At 45.5% G+C, this 27,338-nt stretch overlaps 1 long non-coding RNA gene across 2 annotated transcripts in view; it reads left to right on the top strand.

Annotated features, from left to right (window-relative positions):
• LOC132812049 (uncharacterized) overlaps nt 1-27,338 on the top strand; it is a 115,458-nt gene that overhangs the window by 69,527 nt on the left and 18,593 nt on the right. The window contains exon 1 of one of the 2 annotated variants that reach the window (XR_009643457.1): nt 25,193-25,260. The exons of the other annotated variant lie outside the window; for it this stretch is intronic. This is a non-coding gene — a long non-coding RNA (uncharacterized LOC132812049). Of the gene's footprint in view, nt 1-25,192; nt 25,261-27,338 lie in introns of those variants that run through there. 2 annotated transcript variants of the gene reach the window in all.

Genomic DNA, 27,338 nt, shown 5'->3' with positions numbered 1-27,338 from the left:
GTGTCAGTCCCAGCAGATTGGAAAGCAGCAAAAGTGACACCACTATTTCAAAAAGGAGGTGGACAAAAAATGGGGGATTATACCCCAGTTAGCTTTTTCTCTGTAGTGGGAAAGATGCTTGGGTCTATTATCAAGGAAGAAATAGCAGGGACCCGATAGAAATTGTCCCATTGGACAGACACAGGGTTCATGAAGTGCAGGTCACTCTTGACAAATCTTTTGGAATGCTATGAAAGCATTTCGAGCAAGGTGGACAACGGGAACCCAGTGTATATGGTGTACCTGGATTTCCAAAAGACCTTCAACAAGGTGTTGTGAAAGAGGCTGTTGCATAATATAAGGGTGCATGGCATTAGGGGTAGAGTATTAGCATGGATAGGAGATTAGTTGGTTGACCAACAGGAAGCAAAGTGTGGGGATAAATGCGTATTATTCTGGCTGGCAATCAGTGACTAGTGGTGTGCCTCTGGGATCAGTGTTGGGACTGCGATTATTTAGAATTGATACAGATGGTTTGGAGTTGGGGACCATATGCAGGGTGTCAAAGTTTGCATATGACACAGAGTTAAGGAGCAGGACAATGTGTGCGGACAGTGAAAGGTTAGTGAGAAGATTTGTAGCTCGGGTGCTCGTTGTTGTGGTTCTGTTCGCCGAACTGGAAATTTGTGTTGCAGACATTTTGTCCCCGTCTAGGTGACATCCTCAGTGCTTGGGAGCCTCCTGTGAAGCACTTCTGTGATCTTTCCTCTGGCATTTATAGGGGTTTGAATCTGCCGCTTCCGGTTGTCAGTTCCAGCTGTCCGTTGCAGTGGTTGGTATATTGGGTTCAAATTGATGTGCTTATTGACTGAATCTGTGGATGAGTGCCATGCCTCTAGGAATTCCCTGGCTGTTCTCTGTTTGGCTTGTCCTATAATAGTAGTATTGTCCCAGTCGAATACATGTTGCTTGTCATCTGCGTGTGTGGCTACTAAGCATAGCTGGTCGTGTCGTTTTGTGGGTAGTTGGTGTTCATGGATACGGATCGTTAGCTGTCTTCCTGTTTGTCCTATGTAGTGTTTTGTGCAGTCCTTGCATGGAATTTTGTACACTACGTTGGTTTTGCTCATGTTGGGTATCGGGTCCTTCGTTCTGGTGAGTTGTTGTCTGAGAGTGGCTGTTGGGTTGTGTGCTGTTATGGGTCCCAGTGGTCACTATAGTCTGGCTGTCAGTTCAGAAATGTTCTTGATGTGTGATACTGTGGCTAGTCCTTGGGGTGGTTGCTTTTGTAGTTCAGGACTTGGTCTGTGTAAGTGGCTTTCCTGTATACCTGAATTCATTACAAAGGTATACAGGAAAGCCACTCACACAGACCAAGTCCTGAACTACGAAAGCAACCACCCCAACGCACACAAAAGAAGTTGCATCAAGACACTGTTCAAAAGGGCCACAACACACTGCAACACACCCGAACTGCAAAAAGAGGAAGAAGAACACCTCTACAACGTATTCGCCTAAAACGGATACCTGTGCAATTTCATCAACAGATGCCTAAGGGAAAGACAACGGAACGAGTCCATGCCACAACCCAAAGGACTAGCCACACTACCATATGTCAAGAGCATTTCCAAACTGACAGCCAGACTACTGCGACCACTAGGACTCATAACAGCACACAAACCAACAGCCACTCTCAGACAACAACTCACCAGAACAAAGGACCAGATACCTAGCATGAGCAAAACCATTGTCGTGTACAAAACCCCATGCGAGGACTGCACAAAACACAACATAGGACAAACAGGAAGACAGCTGAAAATGTGTTGCTGGTCAAAGCACAGCAGGCCAGGCAGCATCTCAGGAATAGAGAATTCGACGTTTCGAGCATAAGTCCTTCATCAGGAATGAGAGAGAGTAGCCAAGCAGGCTAAGATAAAAGGTAGGGAGGAGGGACTTGGGGGAGGGGCGATGGAGGTGGGATAGGTGGAAGGAGGTCAAGGTGAGGGTGATAGGCCGGAGTGGGGTGGGGGCGGAGAGGTCAGGAAGAAGATTGCAGGTTAGGAGGGCGGTGCTGAGTTGAGGGAACCGACTGAGACAAGGTGGGGTGAGGGGAAATGAGGAAACTGGAGAAATCTGAATTCATATCTTGTGGTTGGAGGGTTCCCAGGCGGAAGATGAGGCGCTCCTCCTCCAGCCGTCGTGTTGTTATGTTCTGCCGGTGGAGGAGTCCAAGGACCTGCATGTCCTCGGTGGAGTGGGAGGGAGAGTTAAAGTGTTGAGCCACGGGGTGGTTGGGTTAGTTGGTCCGGGCGTCCCTGAGGTGTTCTCTGAAGCGTTCCGCAAGTAAGCGGCCTGTCTCACCAATATCGAGGGGGCCACATCGGGTGCAGCGGATGCAATAGATGATGTGTGTGGAGGTACAGGTGAACTTGTGGCGGATATGGACCCCGCTACATCGATGACTGTATCGGCGCTGCCTCGTGCTCCCACGAGGAGGTTGAACAATTCAACCTCGAAACGTCGAATTCTCTATTCCTGAGATGCTGCCTGGCCTGCTGTGCTTTGACCAGCAACACATTTTCAGCTGTGATCTCCAGCATCTGCAGACCTCATTTTTTACTCAAACAGGAAGACAGCTAACGATCCACATCCATGAACACCAACTAGCCACGAAACGACATGACCAGCTATGCTTAGTAGCCACACACGCAGATGACAAGCAACGTGAGTTCGACTGGGACAACACTACTATTATAGGACAAGCCAAACAGAGAACAGCCAGGGAATTCCTAGAGGCATGGCACTCAACCACCGATTCAATCAATAAGCACATCGACCCGGACCCAATATACCTACCACTGCAACAGACAGCTGGAACTGACAACCGGAAGTGGCAGATTCAAACCACTACAAATACTGGAGGATAGATCACAGAAGCACTTCACAGGAGGCTCCCAAGCACTGAGGATGTCACCTAGACAGGGGACAAAATGTCTGCAACACAAATTCCCAGCTCAGCGAACAGAATCACAACAACGAGGACTGTGAAACTTTGCATAGGAACATAGATACATTGAATGAGCAATGGTCAGTCCTGTGGAATATAATGTTCATAAATGTAATGTCATACTGTTTGGTTGGAATAACATTTAAAAAGAGATTATTACTTCAATTTGAGAAAAGATGTACTGGCACTAGAGGGGGTGTAGAGGAGGTTAAAAGTTGATTCCAGAGTTGAGGGTTTTGGCTTAACAGAGACTGAGTAGATTGTGGTTATATTCATTGGAGTTCAGAAGAATGGAAACATAAAATAATGAATGAAATGAATAAAATAGAAGTAGAGAGGATGTTTCCACTGGCAGGTGAATCTAGGACAAGAGGGCATCAACTCAAGATTAGAGGCAGCAAATTTAGGACTGAATTGAGAAGGAACTTCTTAACCTCAATGGAATTCATTGCCCAGGGAAGTAATTGATGCTAGTTCAGTAAACGTTTTTAAAGCTAAGGTAGCTTTTTTTTCAAAAAAGAAATAATTAATTAAGGAATACGGTGAGAACTTGGGTAAATGGTTCTGCGTCCACGAAATGATCAGCCATGATCTTATTGAATAGCAGAGCAAGCTCAAAGGGCAGGATGGCCTTCTCCTGTTCCTAGTTCTTATGTTATACATTCCTCCCTCACTCGTGACTTGGAGGTGCTGGTGTTGGATTAGCATGGACAAAATTAAAATTCACAGAACACCAGGTTATAGTCCAACAGGTTTATTTGGAAGCACTAGCGCTGCTGCTGCTTCATCAGGTGGTTGTGTGTTTTTAAGTTTGTCCCTCACTCTTGTTTATGAACAGCAACAAAAGCCACGAAGCAGTACGCATGCTCCAGCCAACAATGGTCCCCGGATGATTGATGTCAGCGGCGGACCAATGGAAGGACAGGGGCGGAGCTGGAGGACCTGGCTGGGCAGTTGGCCATCCGACCAATCAGAGTGAATGAGAGGCGGGACTTGGCTATACCACGTGATCATCCTCACGGACAGCGCGGCTGTGCGGGCGGAGAGTTGTCGGTAAGGAAAGAAATAACCAGCCGGAAGCGGGAGGGAAATGGTGCTGGTCTGGGCTGAGAGGTTTTACAAACATTTGGTGCACATCGGAAAATACAAATTTGAAACTTAGTCTCGTTTTTTGCAGTAAATGGGAGAATGCCTCATCGTGTGATTGAATCGAGTAAGTGCCGCCATCTTTATTCGGGGCAACGATTCACTGGACACGTGCAGCCGCCATCTTTGTAGGGGGCAAAGTTCAGCGGGGAGTATGTGCAGCTGTCCCTGATAGAGAGTCATAGGGCAAGATTTACACAGAGCACATTCATACCCAGAGAAATGGATATTTTTTCTCTGGGTTTGTTTCGTCATTCATTTAAATGATTTGGATGTGAATAGAGGTGGTACAGTTAGTAAGTTTGCAGGTGACACCAAAATTGGAGGTATTGTGGACAGTGATAAAAGTTGTCTCAGAATACAATGGGATAGAGATCAGATGGACCAATGGGCTGAGGAGTGGCAGATAGGGTTTAATTTAGATAAATGTGAGGTGCTGCATTTTAGAAAAGCAAATCAGAGCAAGACTCACACACTGAATTGTCAGGTCTTAGAGAGTCTTGTTGAACAAAGAGACTTTGGAATGCAGGTTCACAGTTCCTTGAAAGTAGAGTCAATAGTAGATAGGATAGTGAAGAAGGCATTTGGTATGCTTCCCTTTACTGGTCAGAGTGTTGAGTAAAGGAGCTGGACAGGACATTGGTTAGGCCACTTTTGGAATATTGTGTGCAATTCTGGTCTCCCTCTTATCAGAAGGAGGCACTAAAACTTGAAAGGTTTGAGAATAGATTTTCAAGGATGCTGCCAGGGTTGGAGGATTTGAGTTGCAGGGAGAGGCATAATAGGCTGGGGCCATTTTCCCTGGAGTGTCATAGGCTGAGGTGTGATGTTGAAGAGGTTCATATAATCGTGAGGGGCAAGGATAGCGTAAGTAGACAAGGTGTTTAACCTGGGGTGGTGGAGCCCAGAACTAGAGGATATAGGTTTAGGGTGTGAGGGGTAAATTCAACAGGATCCTAAAGGGCAACAAAAATTGTAACATTTCAAAGGCATTTGAATAGGAAGGGTTCAGAGGGATGCCGGCAAAGTGCTGGCAAATGGGAATAGGTTAGGTTAGAATATCTGGTTGGCATAGACGGGTTGGATTGAAGAGCCTGTTTCAGTGCTAGACATCTCTGACTGTGGGATTACAAAAGTGAACACTGCTCTAATTCATCTCTGGGCTCCTTGATGTCCACTTGTTCATTATCTAGCTTCCTTTGTCTCTGACTCTATTTTTGCTCTTTTTAGTATTTTATGATTACGTTTACAGACCTTCCTGTAAATGAATTGTCCACTGCTGCCTGGTTCCTGACCATATTACAGAGGAGGGAGTACTGGATGTCTTAAATCGTAGCAAGGTGGATAAATCCATGGGACCTGTTAAGGTGTATCCCAGACATTTGTGGAAAGCCAAGAAAAGGATGACAGTTCCCCTCCCTGAGATATTTATATTGTTATTGGTGACAGGTGAGGTGCTGGAAGACACGTGCTATTATTTAAAAACGTGGTAAGGAAAGGCCAGGGAACAAAAGAACAGTGTGCCTGAAATCAGTGGCAGGCAAGTTGTTGGAAGGGATTCTGAGGGACAGGATTTACATGTATTTGTGTGTGGGAAATTCTCTCTCTTTAACTTGATTGAGTTTTTTTTAAGGTAGACTGTGGACGTTGTTTATATGGACACTGAATGATGTTCCAAAAAGCAGACTCGTTAGCAAGGTTAGATAACATGAAATGTTGGGAGAACTTGCCTTTTGGATACAAAACTGGCTTGAAGGTAGGAGGCAGAGGGTGGTGATGGAGGGTTGCTTTGTGGTCTGGAGGGCTGTGAGCACCAGTGTGCTGCAGGAATGGATATTGGATCCTTAAATAAATGACTCGGATGTGAATATATGAGATATGGTCAGTAGGTTTACAGAAGACACCAAAATTGGAGGTGTAGTGGACAATGAAGAAGGTTAGTTTAGAATGCAACAGGATCTTGACCAGATGGGCCATTGGGGCGAGGAATGGCAGACTGGGTTCAATTGAGACAAATGTAAGCTGTTGGATTTTGGAAAGGCAAGTCAGGGCAGGACTTATACATTTAATGGTAAAGTCCTTGGGAATGTTGCTGAACAGAGAGACCATGGAGTGCAGGTTCATTGTTCCTTGAAAGTCGAGTCGAAGGTAGACAGACTAATGAAGGTGATGTTTGTTATGCTTATATTTATTGCTCAATGCATTGTGTACAGAAGCTGGGACGTCAAATTGTGGCTGGACAGGACCTTGATTAAGCCATTTCAGGAATTATGTTTTAAGTTCGAAATTCCCTGTTCTGGAAAGGGTGTTGTGAATCTTGAAAGAGTCCAGACAAGATTTACTAAGACTTTGCTGGGGTTGGAGGATTTGGGCTACAGGGTGAGGCTGAATAGGCCAGGGTTAATTTCCCTGGAGAGTCAAAGACTGAGAGGTGACCCTCAAAGATCAGCAAGGCAGCCATTGTGTGGAGCTGCAGGCGATAGGCGAGATATGGAGACAAGTATTTTGCATCATGTTTACTATGAAGAAGTACATGGGAGATATAGAATGTGGGGAAATAAATGGTGACATCTTGAAAAATGTCCATATTACAGAGGAGGAGGTGGTGCTGGATGAGTGGCTAAGGAGCTGGTGCAGGGGAAAATGATTCACATTTTTGGATCATTGTGATCTCCTCTGGAGTAGAGTTGACCTGCATAAGAATGATGGATTGTACCTGAATTGGAAGGTGTCTAATATCCAGGCACAGAGATTTGTTAGTGATACTCAGGAGGTATTAAACCTGTGAGGGAGTGGGTGTAAACCCAAGAAGATAGTGAGAAAAGAGGTATGTCTGAGGCTGGTACCGTTCAGAAGTTAAATAGTCAAGGCAGGCAAGGGTCAGTATTAATATGATGGGCTGAATGAAGTCGGACTGAGCAGTTGCACTGCATTTACTTCAATGCAAGAGGCCTGACAGGGAAGGCGGATGAGCTCAGGGTATGGTTTTGAACATGGCACTGGGATATTATCGCAATTACAGAGGCATCACTCAGAGATGGATAGGACTGGCAGCTTAATGTTCCAGGGTATAGATGCTATAGGAAGAATAGAAAGCGGGACAGGAGAGGAGGGGGAGGGGCATTTTTGATTTGAGATAGCTTATGTTTTTGCTTAGGGAGGATATTCCTGGGACTACGCCCAGTGAAGTTATTTAGGTGGAACTGGGAAGTAAGAAAGGGATGGTCACCTTATTGGGGTATTCTGCATGGATCTCGTCTGGGTCCTCTGGTTTCCTCCCACAGTCCAAAGATGTGCAGGGTAGGTTGGATTATCCAGGCTGAATTGCCCACAGTGTTGAGGGATGTGCAGGTTGGGTGGATTATCCAGGCTGAATTGCCCATAATGTTCAGGGATGTGTAGGTTGGGTTGCCCTGGGAAATGCAATGTTACAGGGGGAGGTTAGGAGGCTCTAAGGGTCAGTATTAATATGATGGGCTGAATGACCTGCTTCCACACTGTTTGGAATTCTCTGCTATTTATACTAGTTTTAAAATAGTTACAGAACATAATCGACCAGATCTAAACGTTCAGGTTCTGAATTGGACAAAGTCCAATTTTGATGGCACAAGGCAAGAACTTTCAACTGGCCCCTCCAGCCTCCTCTACCATTCACTAAGATCTTTTCATGGCCTCAGCTCCAATTTCCCACTCTCTCACCATAACCCTTAATTCCTTTCCTGTTCACAAATCTACATTTTGCCTTAAAGGCATTCAAGTTGATAACGTCAAATGCTTTATTCGGCAGGGAATTCCACAGATTCACAACCCTTTAGCTGAAGAAGCTCCTCCTGAACTCAGTCCTAAATCTGCTCCCCCTTATTTTGAGGTTATGCTCTAGTTTGACCCGGCCCCAGTGGAAATAGCCTCCCTGCTTCTATCTTTCTTACCCCCTTCATAATTTTATTTGTTTGCTATCCAAATTCTTCTAAATTACAATGTCTATAGAACCAGTTTTCTCAATCTCTCCACATACACCAACCCTCTCAACTCCCAACTCAAACTAGTGACCCTCCTCTGCACCCCCTCCAGCGCCTTACATCCTGGATAACGTAAGTGGACCAATCCTGTCTACAGTACTCCAGGTGTGGCCTCCCCAGCGCCCGGTACAGCTGCAGCATAACCATCCCTCTAGCAATGAAGGACAATATTCCCTTCACTGCCTTAATTACCTGCTGTGCCTGCAAACCAACTTCCTGTGATTCATGCACAAGGACACCCAGCTCCCTCTGTACAGCAGCATGCTGCATGTTTTCACCATTTCATCATCCAGTTTGCTGTTAGTCCGACCAAAATGGATGACCTCCATCTGCTAGATCCTTACGCACTCACGTAACCTGTCTGTATCCCTGTACAGACTTACAGTGGCCTCTGCAGACAATGCTTTACTCATCTTTGTATCAAATGTGAACTCTGACGCCAACACTAATCCAAACACCCATTTATCCACGTTTTTTGTTGGTGAACAGATGCAGTATCAATGAGAAAACATTACCCATAATGCTGTGCATCTTTACCTTATACAGCAGCCCTTTGTGTGGCAACGTATCGAATACCTTCTGGAAATCCAGGTACACCACATCCACCGAGTCTGCCTTGTCCAAAGCGCTCGTCGTATCCTCAAATAATTCCAGTCAATCCATTAAATGTGACCTGCCTTTCATGAATCCATGCTGTGTCTGCGAAATGAGACAATTTCTACCCAGATTTCTCACCACTACTTCCTTGAGAGATTCAAGCATTTTCTCCACTACAGAAGTTAAGTTAACAGGTCCTTTTTGAAAAATAGTGGTACCAATTTGCAGCTTCCAGTCTGTCAAAACCATTCCAGAATCAAACAAATTTTAGTGAATTATCACAAGTTTATTTGTTATTCCCCCCCCTCCCCCGCCCCCGACCCCCCCATCTCCTTTCGTCCCTGGGATGCAATCCATCAGGGCCAGGAGACCCATCTACCTTTAGGCTGTTACCTTTCCCAGTATTGCCTCTTTACTGAGAATGATTGCTTCTCTGTCCTCATCTGCCATTGCCTCCATAGGCCTGTGACAATGGGAGTATATACACAATATGTTCCTGTTAAGGCCAAGGCAGGGAGGTGTAGGGAATGCTGCCTGACGAAAGAAATTGTGGGCCTGGTCAAGAAAATGAAGGAGGCATATGGGAGGTACAGACAGCTGCGTTTGTGAGAATCCCTAGAGGAGTAGAAGGGCAGTAGGAGTATACTCGAGGTAAACCAGGAGGGCAAAAAGGGGACATGAGATAGCTTTAGGAAATGGGTTTAAGGAGAATCCAAAGTGATTGTACAAATACACGAAGGACAAACGAGTAACCAGGCAGAGAATAGGTATTCACAAACATCAAGGCTGTCTGGAACCGCAGGAGGTGAGAGAGGTTCTGTATGAGCGGAGAGCTTTTACAAACAAAATGTGCACATCGGAAAACATACATTTTTGTAGCGTCCCAGTCTCATGTTTTCAGTAAACAGGGAATTGCCTCATGTGGCTGCAGGCATGAGTGCGCGCCACCATCTTTATTCGGGGCAAGAATTCACTGGACACGTGCGGCGCCGCCAGCTTTGTAGGGGGCAAGTTGCAGCCAGGCGCATGTGCAGCCTTTCTCTGGTACAGAGTCATTGGGTAGAATTTACACAGAGCACATTCAAACTCAGAGAAATGGATGTTTATTTCTGGATTTGTTTCATCATTCATTTAAATGATTTGATATCGTAAATGAGTTTGCAGGTCATACAAAATTGGAGGTATTGTGGATAATGAAGAAGGCTACCTCAGATTACAATGAGATTTTGATGAGATGGGGTATAATTTAGATAAATGTGAGGTGCTGCATTTTGGAAAAGCAAAACAAGGCAGGACTTATACACTGAATGGCAAGGCCCTGGAGATGTTTGTGGAACAACGAGAACTTGGACTGCAGATTCATAGTCCTTGCAAGTCAAGTTGCAGGTAGATAGGATGGTGAAGAATGTGTTCAGTATATTTTCCTTTCTTTGTTCGAGCGCCGAGTATAGGATGTGGGAGGTCATGTTGCTGTACAGGGCATTCGTTAGACCACTTTTGGAATATTGTGTGCAGTTCTGGCCTGCCTCCTATTAGAAGGGTGCTGTGAAACTTGAAAGGTTTCAAAAAAGATGTTAGGGTTTGAGATTGAGCTGCAGGTTGAGGTATAAAAGGCTGGGGCTGTTTTCCCTGGAGTGCCATAAACTGTGCGGTGATGTTATGGGGGTTTATACAATCATGAGGGGCATGAATGGAGTAAATGAACCAGGTGTTTTCCCCGGAGTTGTGGTGTCCAGAAGTAGAGGGCATTGCTTTAGGGTGGATGGATAAAATTTCAACGGGGCCGAAAGGACAACTCTTTCATGCAGTGGGTGGAATGAGCTGCCAGAGGAAGTGGTGGAGGCTAGTACAGTTAAAACTTGTTAAAGGCATCTAAATAGAAACATGATATGATTAGGAAGCGTTAACAAGGATATGGGCCAAGTGCTGGCAAATGGGAATAGATTAGGTTCCGATACCTGGTTGGCATGGATGAGTTAGACCGAAGGGTCTGTGTCGATGCTATACATCTCTATGACTGTGGGATCATAACAGCTTATACTGTTCTGCTTCTTCTCTGGGCTCCCTCATGACCAATTTGTCAATATCTAGCTTCCTCCGTCTCGAACAATAGGTGTATTTTACTATTACTTTTACAGACATTTTTGTAAGTTAATTTTTCACTGTCGCCCAGCCCCTGACCATGTGATGCTTATTAATTTTTTTTTGGAAAATCTTTGACAGTCAAGATTTCTTTTTTTCCAATGAGCAAGTGTATTTTCCTTCCATTTCTGACTATAAATTCTGCATCATTTTCGTTCCCTGTAATCTGTGTTGCACTCCCTGAAACATCAACTGTGTTCCTCCTTCCACAGATACCAGTGATTAATGCCAAAGCCCTGTTGCCTGGGGAGAGGGTGATGTTTGACTTTCTTGTACAGCTGCAGTTTGTGTGGTGAAGGGGCTCCCACAATGTGGTTGGGTAAGAGACATTACAGATTACTCATTACAGCAACAGTGATGATTTGAAGATCATGTCCAAATCAAGAACAGTTTGTAGTTTTATTATCCTGCTTATAATTTCACAAAAATATTATTGGGAACTTTAGACATAAGGGCAGAGAAGGATGATATTAGGTCAGCTGACCAAAAGCATTGCCAAATAAGCAGGTTTTGAGGAATGTCTTAAAGGAGGAAAGCAGACCTGTGAGGTTTTGGCTGTGAATTTCAGACCTTGTTGCTTTGGTAACCGTAAAAGCAGCCTCACAGGTGAGGTAATGAATTAACAGATCATTGGGAGTCTCGAACAGAATCGGTTGTCGAGGTCTCAAAGGGTGTGAGATACGGCGAGCTGGGGATGGTCACACCCAGGAATTACATCAAGGGTGAGAATTTTAAATTGAGGGATGTGGGCCGGATGCTGGCAGGTGAGACTAGATTGGGTTGGGATATCTGGTCGGCATGGACAGGTTGGATTGAAGGGTCTGTTTCCATGCTGTACATCTCTGTGGCTCTAGGTTGTTGATCATGAATAGGAGCTTTTTGATGGATCAGCAAGTTTTGGTACGAGGGAGTACTTGGGCAGCAGAGATTTAGATTTTCTTGAGATTACAGGGAGGTTGAATGTAGGAAGTTGGCCAGGAGTGTGTTTGGATAATGAAGTCTGGATATAACTCAAGGTGGATGAGAGTATATGAGCTGAGACAAGGGTAGAATCAGCTAGAATTAGTGATATTGTAGTGGGACTGGGCTGTCACTCTAACCTCACCTCTGGGATTCGGCTGGTTGTCAAGTTGTGAATCAGGGCAGTAACACAATCGGGAGCTGAGTGGCCAAGGTGGAGCCTAAAATGTGTGTCACTCAGCTGGCTGTTGCTGAGCAGCTGCTACTTGGTAGCCCTGTTAATGACATCTTCCATCACTTTCCTGCTGATCGAGTGTGGATTGATAGATGGAAATTGCCTGGGTTGGATTGCCCTGCGTTTTTGTGTTGAACATCCCTGGGCAATGTTCCACATTGTCGGTAGGTGCCAGTGCTGGAGCGGTACGTGGTTTGGTGGGTGGCAAGTTCTGGAGCACAAGCCATCAGTATTATTGCCAGAATATTGACAGTGCCGATAGCCTTTGCACTACTTAACCACTTCTTGGTGTTATTCAAACTAAATAGAACTGGCTTAAAACTCACATCTGTGATGTTAGAAACCACTGGAGAAGGCTGAGATGGATCATCCCACTTTGCACTTTTGGCTGCAGATTGCTGCAAATGCTGTTATCTTATCTGGTGCTTGTATATGTGAGGCTCCTCCATCAGTAAGGGTGGGGATATCTGTGATGCTTCCTGCAGTGAGTTGTTTCATTGTCCATCGCTGCTCACAACTGGGTGTGGCAGAACTGGAGAACTCTGATCTGATCCATTGGTTGTGGGATCACTTAGCTCTGTTGCTTGCTGCTGATGCTGTTTGACATGCAGATGGTCCTGTTTGGTAGCTTCACCAGGTTGGCGCTTCATTTTTAGGTATGCCTGGTGCTGCTCATGGCATGCCCTCCTTTTCTGTCCATTGTGATGGGTGAGAGCGGGATTTACAAACCCATGAGATTACAGATTGTGCTGGAGTACAGTTCTGCTGCTGTTGATGTCCCACAGTGCCTCAGAGATATCCAGTTTGAGATTCTACACCTCTTCAAAGTCTGTCTCATTTAGAACGGTGATCGTGTCACTCAACACGATGGAGGTTTTTCTCAACTTTAAGCCAAAACTTGTGACTCCAAAAGGAATGTGTGATGGTCGCTCTTACCGATATTGTCATGGACAGATGTATCTGCCGCTGGTCAATTCATAACAATGAGATCAAGTATGTTTTACACTCTTGTTGGTTCCCTCACCACCCACTGCAGACTCAGTTGAGCAGCTATATCCTTTAGGACCTGACCAGCTCAGTCAGTAATTCTGTTGCAGAGCTCGTCTCGATTATGGACATTGAAATCCTGTACCCAGAGTACGTTTAACACCATTTTACTTCCTCAGTACTTCCTTCAAATGTTGTTCAACATGAAAGAGAAGTGATTCATCAGCCAAGGGAGGACGGTACTTGGTAATCAGCAGGAGCCATGAGACTTCCTGGTATCCGGAGTCAACGCTGAGTACTCCGAGGGCAAATCCTCCCTGTCTGTGCCACCACCTCTGCCTGGTCTGTCCTGCTGGTGGGACAGGACATATCCAGAGATTTCAGGAGAAAGTGAAGACTGCAGATGCTGAAGATCAGAGTCGAGAGTGTGGTGCTGGAAAAGCACAGCAGGTCAGGCTGATGAAGGGCTTAGGCTCGAAACGTCGATTCTCCTGCTCCTCGGATGCTGCCTGACCTGTTGTGCTTTTCCATCATCACAATCTCAATATCTAGGGATGGTGATGGTGGTGTCTGGTCATTGTCTGTAAGAGGGCTCCTGAAGAAGGGCTCATGCCTAAAACGTTGATTTTCCTGCTCCTCGGATGCTGCCTGACCTGCTGCGCTTTTCCAGCAACACATTTTCAGCATTGTCTGTAAGGGTTGATTTCATGAGTATGATTATTTCAGGCTGTTCCTTGATTGGTCTGTGGGACAGCTCTGCACATTTTGGCACCAAACTCCAGATGTTAGTCTGGAGGACATTGCACCATCGAGAGGGCTGATTCTGTGGTTGTATTTTCTGGTGCCCTGTTAGATACCGAGTGGACCATCCAGTTTCATTCCTTTCTTGAGACTTTGCAGTGATGAATACAGTGAGTAGCTGGCTGAGCCACTGTAGGGTTGGCAGGATTTTTTTTGCCATTGACAATGGTTTCATGGAGATCAGGAGATTCCTAATTCCAGTTATTTTTTCTTGAATTCAGATTCCACCATCTGCCAAGTTGGGATTCGAACCAGGACTTCAGTCATTTGTTTTAATATTTTGGATAAAAGTTAAATATATTAGGTTTGTTCACTCACTTCAAATATCACTTACCCAGGTTTTGTTTCTTTGTGAAACACTGTCCATCCTCCTGTCTCCTCCATCAAGAAGAGTTTGGAGCACATGGAGTTTCTCTGTCACTAAGACTGAGATAATCCAATCTGCTGCTTCCCTCCCTCTCACTAGCCCACAGAGCCAAACTGCCTCACATGGTGTTCCTGGTTTTTGTCCTAAACTTACATCTTCTTCCAGTCTCTTGTCAAGCCTTATCAGAACTCATCTTGACCCTTTACCCTAAATTCACTAAACTATAGACTTTCCAACTCTCTTTCTTCCTCCTTCTCATCAGTCCCCCTCACTGATTCACCAATATTGTTCCTTGTTCTGTCTTTTCTGGTTTTATCCTTCTCTCCCAAAATCCTGCTCCATCTCCACTCTCTCCCTTTCCTTTCTGAATTCCTTGCATTTGGTGTCCTTGGCCCCTCATGTATCTCACGTACATACTGCCAGGAGGTGCCATTGTGCAAAAGCACCATGTTGGGTTTCACATGTACACTGACGATGCCCAGCTCTCCCTCACCATCATCCCTCTCCATTACTCCACTGTTACTCAGTTATCAAACTGCTTACCACATTCCCACTACTCGATTAGGTGCAGTTTCCTCCAATGAAACATTGTAATGGTTAAACCCATTGTCTGACAAATTCCTTTCCCTTACTGCTGAGCCTCTCCCTTTCACTGGGAACGATGCAGCAGAACTACACTCTTCACAATATTACAGTTATATCTGATGTGAAGCTGACCTTCTGATCAGACATCTACACAATCCCAAACACCAGGAATTCCAATCTCTTAAATGTTGCTTGTCTCCTCCTCACTCCAGCTCCATTGCTACTGAAACCCCTTACCGTGTTCCCTTAAACTTGATGAATCCGAAACAGAACCCTTGATTCTGTGACTGACTCAGAATCTGGTTTCAAACTCCCCCCTCTGTATTTATCCTCAGACACATCAGTATTTATTCTGTCAAACCCCTTAAGAATCTGGTGGTGCGGTCTGATTGTAGCTTGTGGAAACGGCAGAGGATGATGTGTTGTATCTGGGTGGAAGTTAAGGACTTGGCGGGGGGAGGGGGGTGGTCTATCCTTGTTGCAGTTGGAGGTGTGGGTTTCAAAGGCAGAGGTGCAGGAAGTGGAGGAGATATAGTGGATGGTATTGGCCACATGGGAGGGGAAATTGCAGTCCTTGAAATACGGGCCATTTGGTATGTTCTGGCCTCACTGGAACACTGCAGTAAGCATGAGACAGAGACGTTGGCCAGGGAACAGGCTCGTGTGTTATACTGACAGGCAGCTGGAAGCTCGGGTCTGTTTTTGCAGCAAAACGTAGATCATCAGTCGCCATTTCCGCCACCTCCACTGAGATGCTGCCAGACCCAGATTCCTGTCCCCTCCATTAACAGCTATGCACCCTCCCAGCCAGATCGTAATCCACTCCTTTGTCTTTCCAAATGTTCCTGTCTCTCTTTGGGTTCTGTACCTGCCTATTATTTACTCTTTAAACCCTATCTCCTGCACTACAAAGATCTGCAGATTAGTTGAATTGGCCAAGCTAAATTTCCCATAATGCTCAGGGATGTGTAGGTGAGGTGCATTATTCAGGAGAAATATACAGTAATAGGGTAGGGGAATGGGTCTGGATGGGATACTCTTCGGAGATACGCTGTGGACTTTTAGGGCCGAATGGCCTGTTTCCACACTGTCAGGATTCTAATTTTCCCAGCTCTCATCGGTCCTGAGGAAGGGCCACTGGACAGATTTCTGTTCCCAGATGCTGCCAGACCTGCTGAGCTTTCCCAGCACCTCCTGCTTGTTGTTCCTGATTGACACCATTCATCCACCTTCCGGGTTTGATTCAGGCAGGGGGAGGATCCCACCACTGACCTCACAATGGGGTCCAGCTGATTGATGGCAGCTTCGGACCAATAGGAAAAGGGGGTGGGACTGGTGGACCAAGTGGAACCAGCTGGTCATCCAAACAATGGGAGTGAATGAGGGGCGTGGCCAGTGGGATGACACGTCACCAGTAACTCTCCCTGTGCAGTGCCACGTGACTCGGCCGTTGGTGAATGTGGGACACACAAACAGGGAAGGAGAATGGCCTCGGTGACAGGGAGATAATGAGGCACTTTAGACTGGGAAGTCTTAATTACACTCTGTGCGGATCGTTAGTCTGAATTAGAAACTCTTTCCCACCTTTGCAGCAGATGGGAAAATGGCTGCGGCCCTCAGGCGGTGAAAGGTCCTGGGATATGGCCGCCATCTTTATTGGGGTCAAGGTACAGTGAGGGGCATGGACACGTCCCATTCCTAGGATGGGGAGGGGGCGGAGGTGGGGGGTCATTGCACATATCACTCGTCTGGCAGGAATAGCGTGTGATTTTAGGAGAGGCATTTACACATCAAGCACATACCAAGAGAAAAATATGTCTTTATATTCTTCCTGTACTGACTGAATTTTGTTTTGTGAATTCATTTCATAGGATATTAAATCAGAATAATTGAGGGTGGGATCTCAAAAGCAAGTTTTTACAGTCAGTGGAGTCATCAGGATCTGAATATCATTGGCATTTAACTGTGGAAGGAGAAAGTTTTGTCTGTTCTGTTTGTGGGAAAATATCTCCAATATTTTTGTTAAGCAGAAAGATGTACAAATTTGTGGTTGGATCACCCTTTGGGTGTGTGCTCTGTTCTGGGCCCTGCAGCTGAGGAAGGAGATATTGCCCTGAGAGGGAGCACAGATTTATCCAAATTACACCTCGTCTCTTTGTAAGAACCCTCAGATTTAGACCCAGACACCCACTTCATGATGTTAACCCGTAAACTTCATATTTTCAATTACCTGCAAACTTCCCATTAAATGTCCTTTTGGATTCAAATTCCAGTACCTTTTCAGGTGGAATGTTCCAGCTTCTGACAACTGACTGTTCATTCAGAAACTGCTAAGGTCCATGTTGACTCTGGGGTTACAAAGGGCTGAATTGAAAGATGAGATGCTGTCCCTGAGCTCCCATTGAGATGCATTGGAACAGTACAGGAGGCTGAGGGCAGTGTAGGTGTGAGCAGACAATGAAAATGACAGGGCTGTACTGTGGGTGCTACTTGGCTCAATGAGAGTGTTTTGGAGTTAGATGAAAACAGAGCGAGGGGAGACAGGGAGAAGGTGAAACTGAAATTCATTTTTAGTTCAGGCCGTTCAGAAATTCACGTGGTCCCAATGGGAACAGCCAGTTTTTAAGTGATACCTGCGGAGTATTTGTTAACAGTTTTTAAAGTAGTTTTCCTGAGGGCAGTTGAGAGTTAACTACATTGCTGTGGGTCTGGAGTCACATGTTGGCCAGACCAGGTGACGATGACCGTTTCCATCCCTGTAGGACATGAGAGAACCAGATCGGTTTTCTAACAATCGACAATAGTTTCATGGTCATCACTCGCCTTTTCATTCTAGATTGTATTGAATTCCGATGCCGCCATCAGCCATGTTGGGATTCTAACCCTAATCCTCGGAACATTGCACATACCACTCATCTGGCAGGAATAGCATTAAGCCATTGCCTCCCTTTTTAGCAATGTTTAAAAGAAAGTTCCATCATTCTACGCATACAATGTGAGATAAAGTACTGCAACCTCCATGTGTCAGCCTCTCCAAAAGGTCAATCAACAGAAATTTGTTTGGGGGTGAAATATTTCACTTTTTTTGTGGGGGGCGGGTGGGTGGTGTTTATTAAACAAAAATGAATCCAAATAAAAATCTGATGCCACAGACGTGTAATTTCTGAAGCCGGAGGGGGATTACAGAGACAGGGAGAGTTGTGGGGCTGGAGGGGGATTACAGAGACAGGGAGAGATGTGGGGCTGGAGGGGGATTACAGAGACAGGGAGGGTGTGAAGCCGGAGGGGGATTACAGAGACAGGGAGGGTTGTGGGGCCAGAGGGGGACTGTTGTCCAAACATCACTGTGGTGTACATGGACTGCAGCATTTCAGGGAGGCGGTTAACCACCACTTTCTCCAAGACAAGGAAAGGTGGCCAATAAATACTGGTCTGGGCAGCAAAGGCAACTCCCAGTGAATAAAACCAAGCAGTGACCTCTCTGAGCTGACTTGCTGTGAAGTTAAAAACCTCTGGAAATGGAGTGGGCAGAGAAGAGAAACAGTGACATTTCACAGCTGCCCTCAGAGAGACCTCACCCTTGGAAGTACTCAGAGCCGGGGATCAGCTCAGTGAGTTTCAGGCTCTTCAAACATCAATCTTAATCGGTTTTATTTTATTAAATCTACAATAGTGAGTAAAGTGAGGATTTCTTTTTAATGTCTTACGGTCTCTTGATTAAATGTTTAAGATATAAAACATAAGTTATTCTCGGGCAGTATTTATCGAGCAGTAAGACTGTGCCTTTGCCTTGGTCTGTAGATTATTAAGGCAGAGTGATGGCCTGTTGTAGAGTGGCGTGCTGTTCCTGTCGGATGTGGGAAATTAGGGAGAGTTTCAATGATCCTGATGATTATGTCTGCAGGAAGTGTGATTACAAATTCAATTGGATCGCATGGATTGGTGGAGGAGTGATTAAAGGCAGTGAGGAATTGACAGGAGCCGGGGAGTGTGATAGGTGCAGTCTCAGGATTGCAGGATACTGCAGATACAGTCAGGTAGTTGGGTTACCTCCAGGAAAGCTAGGAGGGGTAGGTAGGTACTGCAGGAGTCTTCTGTGGCTATCCCCATCTCAGACAAGTGTACTGTTTTGGAAAATGTAGGTGGTAATAGACTTTCAGGGGAAAGTAGCACTGACAGCCAAGTTACTGGGACTGAGACTGGCTTCTAACATAATGTGAGGTATATCCAGTTCCACACGATCGATGGTGATAGGGGACTCTCTAGTCAGGGGCACAGTCTGCCATTTCTGCACCTGACAGTGAGGCATCAGAATGGGGTGGTGCCGCCCTGGTGCCAGTGGCAAGGATGTCTCACAGAGGGAGCAGAACATTCTCAAAGGGGAAAATAACCAGTGGGAGGACATTGTACATTGGTACCAATGGCATAGGAAGGGAAAGGCATGGGGTCCTGACGAGCAGGGAGATTTGCTAGTGCCACTCGGGAGACGTTAAACCAGTGAGGGAGTCGGGGTAATCCTAAAGAGATAGTGAGAAAAGAGGTGAGTCTGAGGCTGGTACTGTTCACCGGTCAGACTGTCAAGGCAGGCAAAAGCAAGTCACAGAATGAGGTGCGACGGAGCAGTTGCACTGCATTTATTTCAGTGCATGAGACCTGACAGGTCAGGCAGGTGGGCTCAGGGTATGGTTTTGAACATGGTACTGGGATATTACAGCAATTACAGAGGCAGTACTCAGGGATGGGTAGGACTAGCAGCTTAATGTTCCAGGGTATAGATGCTATAGCAAGGATAGAAAGGGGACAACAGCAGGGAGAGAGGTGTTTTTGATTAGGGATAACATTATGGCTGGGCTTCGGGAGGATATTTCTGCGAATACCTCCAGGCAAGTTACTTGTGTAGTACTGAGAAATAAGAAAGGGATGACCATCTTACTGGGATTGTATTATAGACTCTCTCCCAATAGTCAGCGGGGAATTGAGACAGAATTTTACCAGGAGACCTCAGTTATCTGTAAGAATAATATGGATACAATGATAAGTGGTTTTAACTTAGCCTCGGAGTGATGTAGTGTTAAGGGCTTGGATGAAAAGGTATTTGTTCAGTGTGTACGAGAACATTTCAGATTCAGTTTGTAGGATGTACCTACTAGAGAAGGAACAAAACCTGACCTGTTTCCTTTATTCATTCACAGGATGAGGCTGTCACTGGCTCGGCCAGCATTTATTGCTGCGTTTACCCAGTGGGCAGTTAAGAGTCAACCGCGTTGCTATTGGTCTGGAGTCCCATGCAGACCAGACCAGGTAAGGATGGCATTTTCCTTCCCTAAAGGTCATGAGTGAACCACATGGGTTTTTCCAACAATTGACAATGGATTCCTTGTCGTCACTAGATTATTTTTTCAGGATATTTATTGAATTCACGTTCCCAATCTGCCGTGATGGGATTCAAACCCGGGTCCCCAGAACGTTATCAGGGTCTCTGGATTAACTATCTAGCAATAATTTCACTCTGTCATCGCTGCCTCTTAGGAAATGAGGCAGGGTGAGTGACTAAGGTATCAGTGGGGCAGCGCATCAGCACCAAAGATCCCACAGTATTGTGGCTCAGTGGTTAGTGCTGCTTCCTCAGCACCAGGGACCTGGTTTTGATTCCAGTCTCGGGCGACTGTATATGTTGGCACATTCTCCCCAGTGTCTGTAAGGGTTTCCTTCGGGTGTTCCAGTTTGGTCCCACAATCCAAAGATGTGGAGGTTAGCTGGATGAACCATGTTAAATTTCCCATAGTGTCCAGATGCAGTATATGAGGTTTTGGGATGTGCAGGCAAATCTCTGCCTGATGTGAAAAGATCCTTTTGAGGTCTTGGACAGAGGTCAGAGGGAGGTGTGGCCGCACGTTTTACATTTCCCATGGCGGCAAGGGAAGGTCAACGGTGTGGAGCGTGGGTTGGTGAGAGGGTGTGGACCGAACAAGGCAGGTGCAGAGGGAATGGTCTCTGCGGGATGCAGGTGGTGAGGGAAATATGTCTCTGGTGGTGGGGTCTGACTTTAGGTAGCAGAAATGAGACGTTAATGTGCTGTATCTGGAGATTATTGAGGTGGACGGTAAAGACCGCAGGCTTATATTCTTTGTGGCTGGAGGAGTGGGGGAAAGGCAGAGGTGCAGAAGTGGAGGGTATGTGTTGGAGGGCATTGTTGATCAAGTTGGAGAAAAATTATAGTCCTTGAAGTCGGCCTTTCTGGGATGTCCTGGCGTAGAATCCAAAGATATGAAACAAATATATCATAGACGAACGATTAACTGGACCAAAGAATAGGGCCCCTTAAAGGTCAACAAGGCTGTCGATGGAACCACAGGGGATGCAAATATTTCACGTCATTTTTACTGGAGAAGTATATCGAAGCTTGAGAGTTTGGAGCAATAAACAGTGATAACTTGAAAATTGTCCATGTTACAGAGGAGGTGGGACTGGATGTCTTAAATCGCATCACGGTGGATAAAGCTCTGGAACCTGATCAGGTATATCCTGAACTTTCTGGAAATCTAGGGAGTTGATTGTTGGGCCTCTCGTGAGGTAGTTGTATCGTTGATATCGACAAGTGAGGTGCCATTATTTAAAAAGTTGGTAATGAGAGGCCATGGAACAAGAAAACAGTGAGCCTGAAGTCAGTGGCAGGCAAGTTGTTGGAAGGGATTCTGAGGGACTGGATATCCATCTATTTGGAAAGGTAAGGAATGATTAGGGAGGGTCAATGTGGCTTTGTACGTGCACAATTGTGCTTCACTAACTTGAGTGAGTGTTTTGAAGTGACAAAGAAAATTGATGAAGCCAGACTGTGAACATTGTTTATATGGACATTCAACAAGGTTCCACAAAGCAGACTGGTTAGCAGGGTTACCTAACATGGAATGCAGGGAGAGCAAGCCATTACAAAACTGCCTTGAAGGTCGGAGACAGAGGATGATGATGATGATGCAGTGTTGCTTTGTGGACTGGAGGCCTGTGAGCAGCAGTGTGCTGCAAGGATGGATATTAGGCCCTTAAATAAATGACTTGGATGTGAATATGTGAGGTATGGTCAGTAGGTTTACAGAAGACATCAAAATGTAGTGGACAGTGAAGAAGGTTAGTTCAGAACACAACAGGATCTTGATCAGATGGGCCATTGGGGTGAGGAATGGCAGATGGAGTTCAATTTAGATAAATGTGAGCTGTTGTATTTTGGAAAGGCAGATCAGGGCCATTATACACTTGTAAAGTCGTGGGGAGCGTTGCTGAACAATGGACCTTGGAGTGCAGGTTTGTAATTCCTTGAAAGTAGAGTCACAAGGAGGCGGGATAGTGAATGCAGTATTTGGTACGCTCCCTGTTATTGGTCAATGCATTGAATGCAGCTGTTGTGATGACATATTGTAGCTGGACAGGGCACTGATTAAGGCGCTTCTGGGATTCTGTTTTCAGCTCCTATCTCCCTGTTCTTGGATTAATGTTTAGAAACTTGAAAGGGTTCAGAAAACATTTGCAAGGACTTTGCCAGGGTTGGACGGTTTGAGCTATTGGGAAAGGCTGAATAGGTTGGGACTATTTTCCCTGGAGATTTGGAGACTGAGAGGTGATCTTATAAAATCATGAAGGACCAGTATAAGGTGAGTAGTCAGGGACTTCTTCCCAAGTTCGGTGAGTCCAGAACTAGAGGGTTCAGGCTTAAGGTGAGAGGGAAAAGATTTAAAAGGGATCCAAGGGGCATCTTTTTCATGTTGAGTGCATTGCAATTATGGAATGAACTGCCAGAGGAAGTTACAGCATTTAAAAGGCATCTGATTGGGTGCATGAAGAGGGAGGATTTAGAGGGATAAGGGTGAACCGCTGGCAAATGGGACTCCATTGACGCTCTCCGTTATTGGTCAATGCATTGAATACAGAAGCTGGGATGTCATATTGTAGCTGGACAGGATGTTGATTAAGCCATTTTTGGAGTTCTGTTTTCAGTTTGAATTTCCCTGTTCTGGGAAGGATGTTGTGAAACTTGAAAAGGTTTGGACAAGATTTACTAAAACGTTACCAGGATTGGAGGATTTGGGCTACAGGGAGAGGCTGAATAGGCTGGGGCTATTTTCTCAGGAGAGTGAAAGACTGAGAGGTGACTTCATGGATATTTATAAAATCTCGAGGGGCGTGGATAAGGTGAGCAGTTGGGATCCTATTTGCTCAGGTTAGGTGGGTCCAAAACTAGAGCACATGGGTTTAAGTTGAGAGGGCAAAGATTTAAAAGGGATCTAACTGGCAACGTTTTCAAGCTGAGTGTGGTGTGTGTATGGGAAGGGCTATCAGATGAAGTAATGGAGGCTGAAAAAAATCACAACATTTAAAAGGCTTCCAATTGGGTACATGAATAGGAAGGGTTTTGATGGATACAGGCCAATAGATGGTAAATGGGAATCCATTAGTTTAGGATTCCTCGTTGGCACGGACGAATTGGACCGAAGGTCTCTGTCTTTGATCTTAATAAATTAAGATGCATTCCTCTATTTTGTGGAGAGCTACCTGAAGCGCAGATAACTATCCTTGGAACTGAGAAGGTGAAGCAGTGATTTCGACCTGGTGCAGATTTGGTTCCAGGGTCTTGAATTTGCAGAGAGAGAGAGGAATTGTTAACACTGTCACAATTTTTAGTAACTACTTTCAAGTAATTGGCAAATAATACAAGGTGAAAATGTGAACACTAGTTTCCTCAGTAAGTTCTGAGCATCTGGAACAGTCTGAACGACACAGATTCAGCAGGTATTCTGAAACTGACTTGGAATTTTACTTTTTAAGGTAAGATTTGGGGGGCTGTGGGCTCATAGGAGGGGACTTGGGACAGATTTGCAGCATCTCCAGGGGGAGAGAGTACAGCCCTAATGGGCTGAATAGCCCCCAGCCCCTGTGCTGGGTGATACTGCCCCATTCACTGTGAATGATGAAGCTCATCCCAAGGCAGAGAGAGGCAGGAGCTAACCACTCACCCCTCACTCGGCGCTGGCTTGATTAACCGCAGCTCCAGACCAATAGGAGGAGAGCCTGTGTGGTCCTGCAGCCAATGGGAGTGAATGAGGGGTGTGGCCAGCAAGACAACACCTGTCCATGAGCTGTGCAGGTGCAGTGTCACTGGGTGGGGGTGGGAGAGACAGCAGAGACTGGGACAGAGGCTGTTGGACCTGAATTACAAACTCCCAGTAAATTCAAACCAAAAGAACTGCAGATGCTGTAACTCAGAAACAACAACCAGGAGGTTCTGGAGAAGCTCAGCAGGTCTGACAGTATCTGTGATGAAAAATCAGAGTTAAAGTTTCGGACCCAGTGTCCCTTCCTCAGGACAGATGTTACTGAGGAAAAAAAAGTCAGGTTATGTGCAGAAGTTAGTGTGGGGGGAAGATAAAAGGAGTAAGGGATAGGTGGGAGAGTGAGAAGAACGGTTGGATAAAGGAGTGGATAACGATCTGGCTGGGGGAAGGTGACTAGCTGTTAATGGAGACTGTTAGTGGCTAACCATAGGTAGTGTGTAATGACAGGCTGTGAGAACAAGGCCTGGTGTGTGGAGTAGGGGGCTACGACATGAGGTTGTTAACCTATAGTTAGCCACTAACAGTCTCCATTGTAAGCTGTTGCCCACCTATATCACTCCACGATTGGAGCTGCTGAGGACACAAACTTTTGGAATATCCTCCCTAACCCCCTCTGTCCGCCTTAAAGATGTGGCTAAAAATTGTTCTCTTTAATCAACATTTCCATCATTCGTGAAGCATTTTAGGAGATTTGTCAACGTGAAAGGCTGCATACAATGCAGGTAGTTGTTGTCTGACATCAGGAGAAACAGGGATGAGACCTCTCTCTCCCTTATACCTGATGAACAGCAGCAAAAGCAGAAAGAGCTGAGCACGCTGCAGCCCACAATGTGCCTCAGATTATTGATGGCAGCGCAGGACAAATAAGAGTGGGGGAACGAGGGGGGATGAGGCTGGAGGACCAGGAATTGCCAGTTGGTCCTTCAACCAATCGGAGTGAATGAGGGGCGGGACTATACTCAACCACGTGATAAACTTCACTGGCAGCACAGTGTTGTTGTGGCCAAGGCATTGGAGATGTGTGAAGGTGCAGGGCAGGGGAAAGGAAAGACATGTTGACCAGGAAGAGGAGGAAATTTTCATGGTGTGGAATGAGAGGTTTTACAGAACTTAGTGCACATTGGAAAACACAAATTTGAAAATCCCAAATTCTGCCCCATTTTCCCTCCCTATAATGCATTTTGCACTCCCTGAAATATCAACTGTGTGTTTCTCCCTCCACAGATACCAGTGATCAGTGCCAAAGTCCCATTGCCTGTGGAGAAGGTGATGTTTGAATTCCTTGTACTCCTGCAATTCGTGTGTTTAAGGTGCTCCCACAATGTGGTTGGGTAAGTGCTGTTATAGATTATTCACTCAGTAACATTGAAGAGTTGACAATGTATGTGCAAATCATGTTTATAATTCAACAGAAATACTATGAAAAATTCTGACGTAAGGCCATAGATTGAGATACTAGGTCAGGTGATCAAAAGCATTGCCAGATAAGCAGGTTTTTGGAAACACCTTAGAAGAGGAAAGCAGGTCTGACAGGGTTAGGGTAGGAATTCCAGACAGTGTTGCCTTGGCAACAGTAGAAACAGCCAGACAGGTGAAGCAATGAATAAACATAAATGAGTTGTCGAGGTCTAACAGGTTGTGTGGTGCAGGGAGACAGGGATGTTTACAGCCATGAATTACATCAAGGATGAGAATTTTAAATTGTTGCATGTAAATAGGAGCCTTTCGATGGATCAACTAGTTTTGGTACAAGTGAGCACTTGGGCGGGAGCATTTAAGATACTCTTGAGATTACATGTAAGTTGAATGAGGAAGGTTGGCCAGGAGTGTTTGGATAATTAAGTCTGAAGATAACACAGGGATAGACGAGTATTTCAGTAAATGAGCTGAGACTAGGGTGGAGTTGGATGATGTCACTAATGTAGAAAGTGTTTTTGGAGTTGGGCTCCTCCTCCTCATCACTCCCCCTCACCAATTCACAGTTATTGTTCCTTGTTCTGTCTCTCTCTGTCTTTTCTGGTATGTCCTTCTCTCCCATTCTGCTACAAAGTAATATTTGACCTCACCATTGTTGGAAAAACATACTCCATCCCCACTCTCCCTTTCCTTTCTAAATTTCTTGTATGTGGTGTCCCTCAAGGATCTTTCCTTGGTCCCTCCTGTATCTCACCTACATACTGCCAGGAGGTGACATCGTCCAAAAGCACCGTGTTAGGTTTCACATGTACACTGACAATGTCTAGCTCTCCCTCCCCATCATCCCTCTCCATTACTCAGTTATCAAACTGCTCATCATGCTCACACTACGCGATTGGCTGCAATTTCCTGCAATGGTTAAACCCATTGCCTTCAGTTGCTATTACAAATTCCTTTCCCTTACTGCTGAGCCCCTCACTCTCCCTGGGAACTGTCTGAGGCAGAACTACACTCTTCACAATGTTGCTCTCATATCTGTAACCCCAAAGTGACCTTCTGATCAGGCATCTACACAATCGCAAACACCAGGAATTCCATTCTCTAAAACATTACTTCTCCGCCCCCTTCACCCCAGCTCCATTGCTACTGAAACCCCTGACCCGTGTTGATGTTGCCTTAAACTTGACGAATCTAAAACAGAACCCTTGATTCCGTGACTATCCGAGTATCTGATTCCAGACTCCCTCATGATGGGAAACATCCTCTCAGTATTTACCCTGTCAAACTCCTTGAGAATCCTGCATGTTCCAATGAAATCACCTCTCATTCTTCCCAAATCCAGTGAATAGAGTCCCAACATTTTCAGCCTTTTCTTAAAAGATAATCCCTGCAAGCCAGGGATCATCCCAGTTAATCTTCTCTGAAATGCCTCGGATGAAATTATGTATTCCCTTAAATAAAGGGACCAAAACTTCTTTCATTACTCCAGATGTGGTCTCACTCGCACTTTATAAAGTTACTCTCAGGTATATACTCCAAACTCTTACAGTGAAAACTCCTTGCAATAAGAAATAACGTTCCATTCCCGATCCTGATTCCTTGTTGTAAGTGTGTTTCCTACACAATTACCCTTGATCCCTTTGTGCTTTCGACAGTTTCCACCATTTACATAGTACTCTGTTCTTTTATTATCTCCTCCAAAATGAGCAACTTCACAATTTTTTACTCCATTTGCCAACTTGTTGCCCACTTCTCCAATGAATCCCTCTCTGTAAACTGTTTATAATCCTTTTGGAACTTTACCGTTCTCCCTTTTCTAGGAGATTTCCCCGCTCATTCTTCTAAACATTTCCTGGGAGCACCGGGCAGTGGGAAGCAGTTGTTACCTTTTCAGAGAGACTCTTTGGAATGACTGGGAGGAGCTTGCTGCTCATTGGTCAGAATGGAGACAACTTGCCCATCGAGCTGCATGAGCCTTTCACCCCCCCTGTCT

Source organism: Hemiscyllium ocellatum, unplaced genomic scaffold (genome assembly GCF_020745735.1).
Source record: "Hemiscyllium ocellatum isolate sHemOce1 unplaced genomic scaffold, sHemOce1.pat.X.cur. scaffold_255_pat_ctg1, whole genome shotgun sequence".
NCBI classification, from domain to species: domain Eukaryota; kingdom Metazoa; phylum Chordata; class Chondrichthyes; order Orectolobiformes; family Hemiscylliidae; genus Hemiscyllium; species Hemiscyllium ocellatum.
The sequence above is the reverse complement of the archived record's forward strand: the minus strand, read 5'-3'. Positions and strand labels throughout refer to the sequence as shown.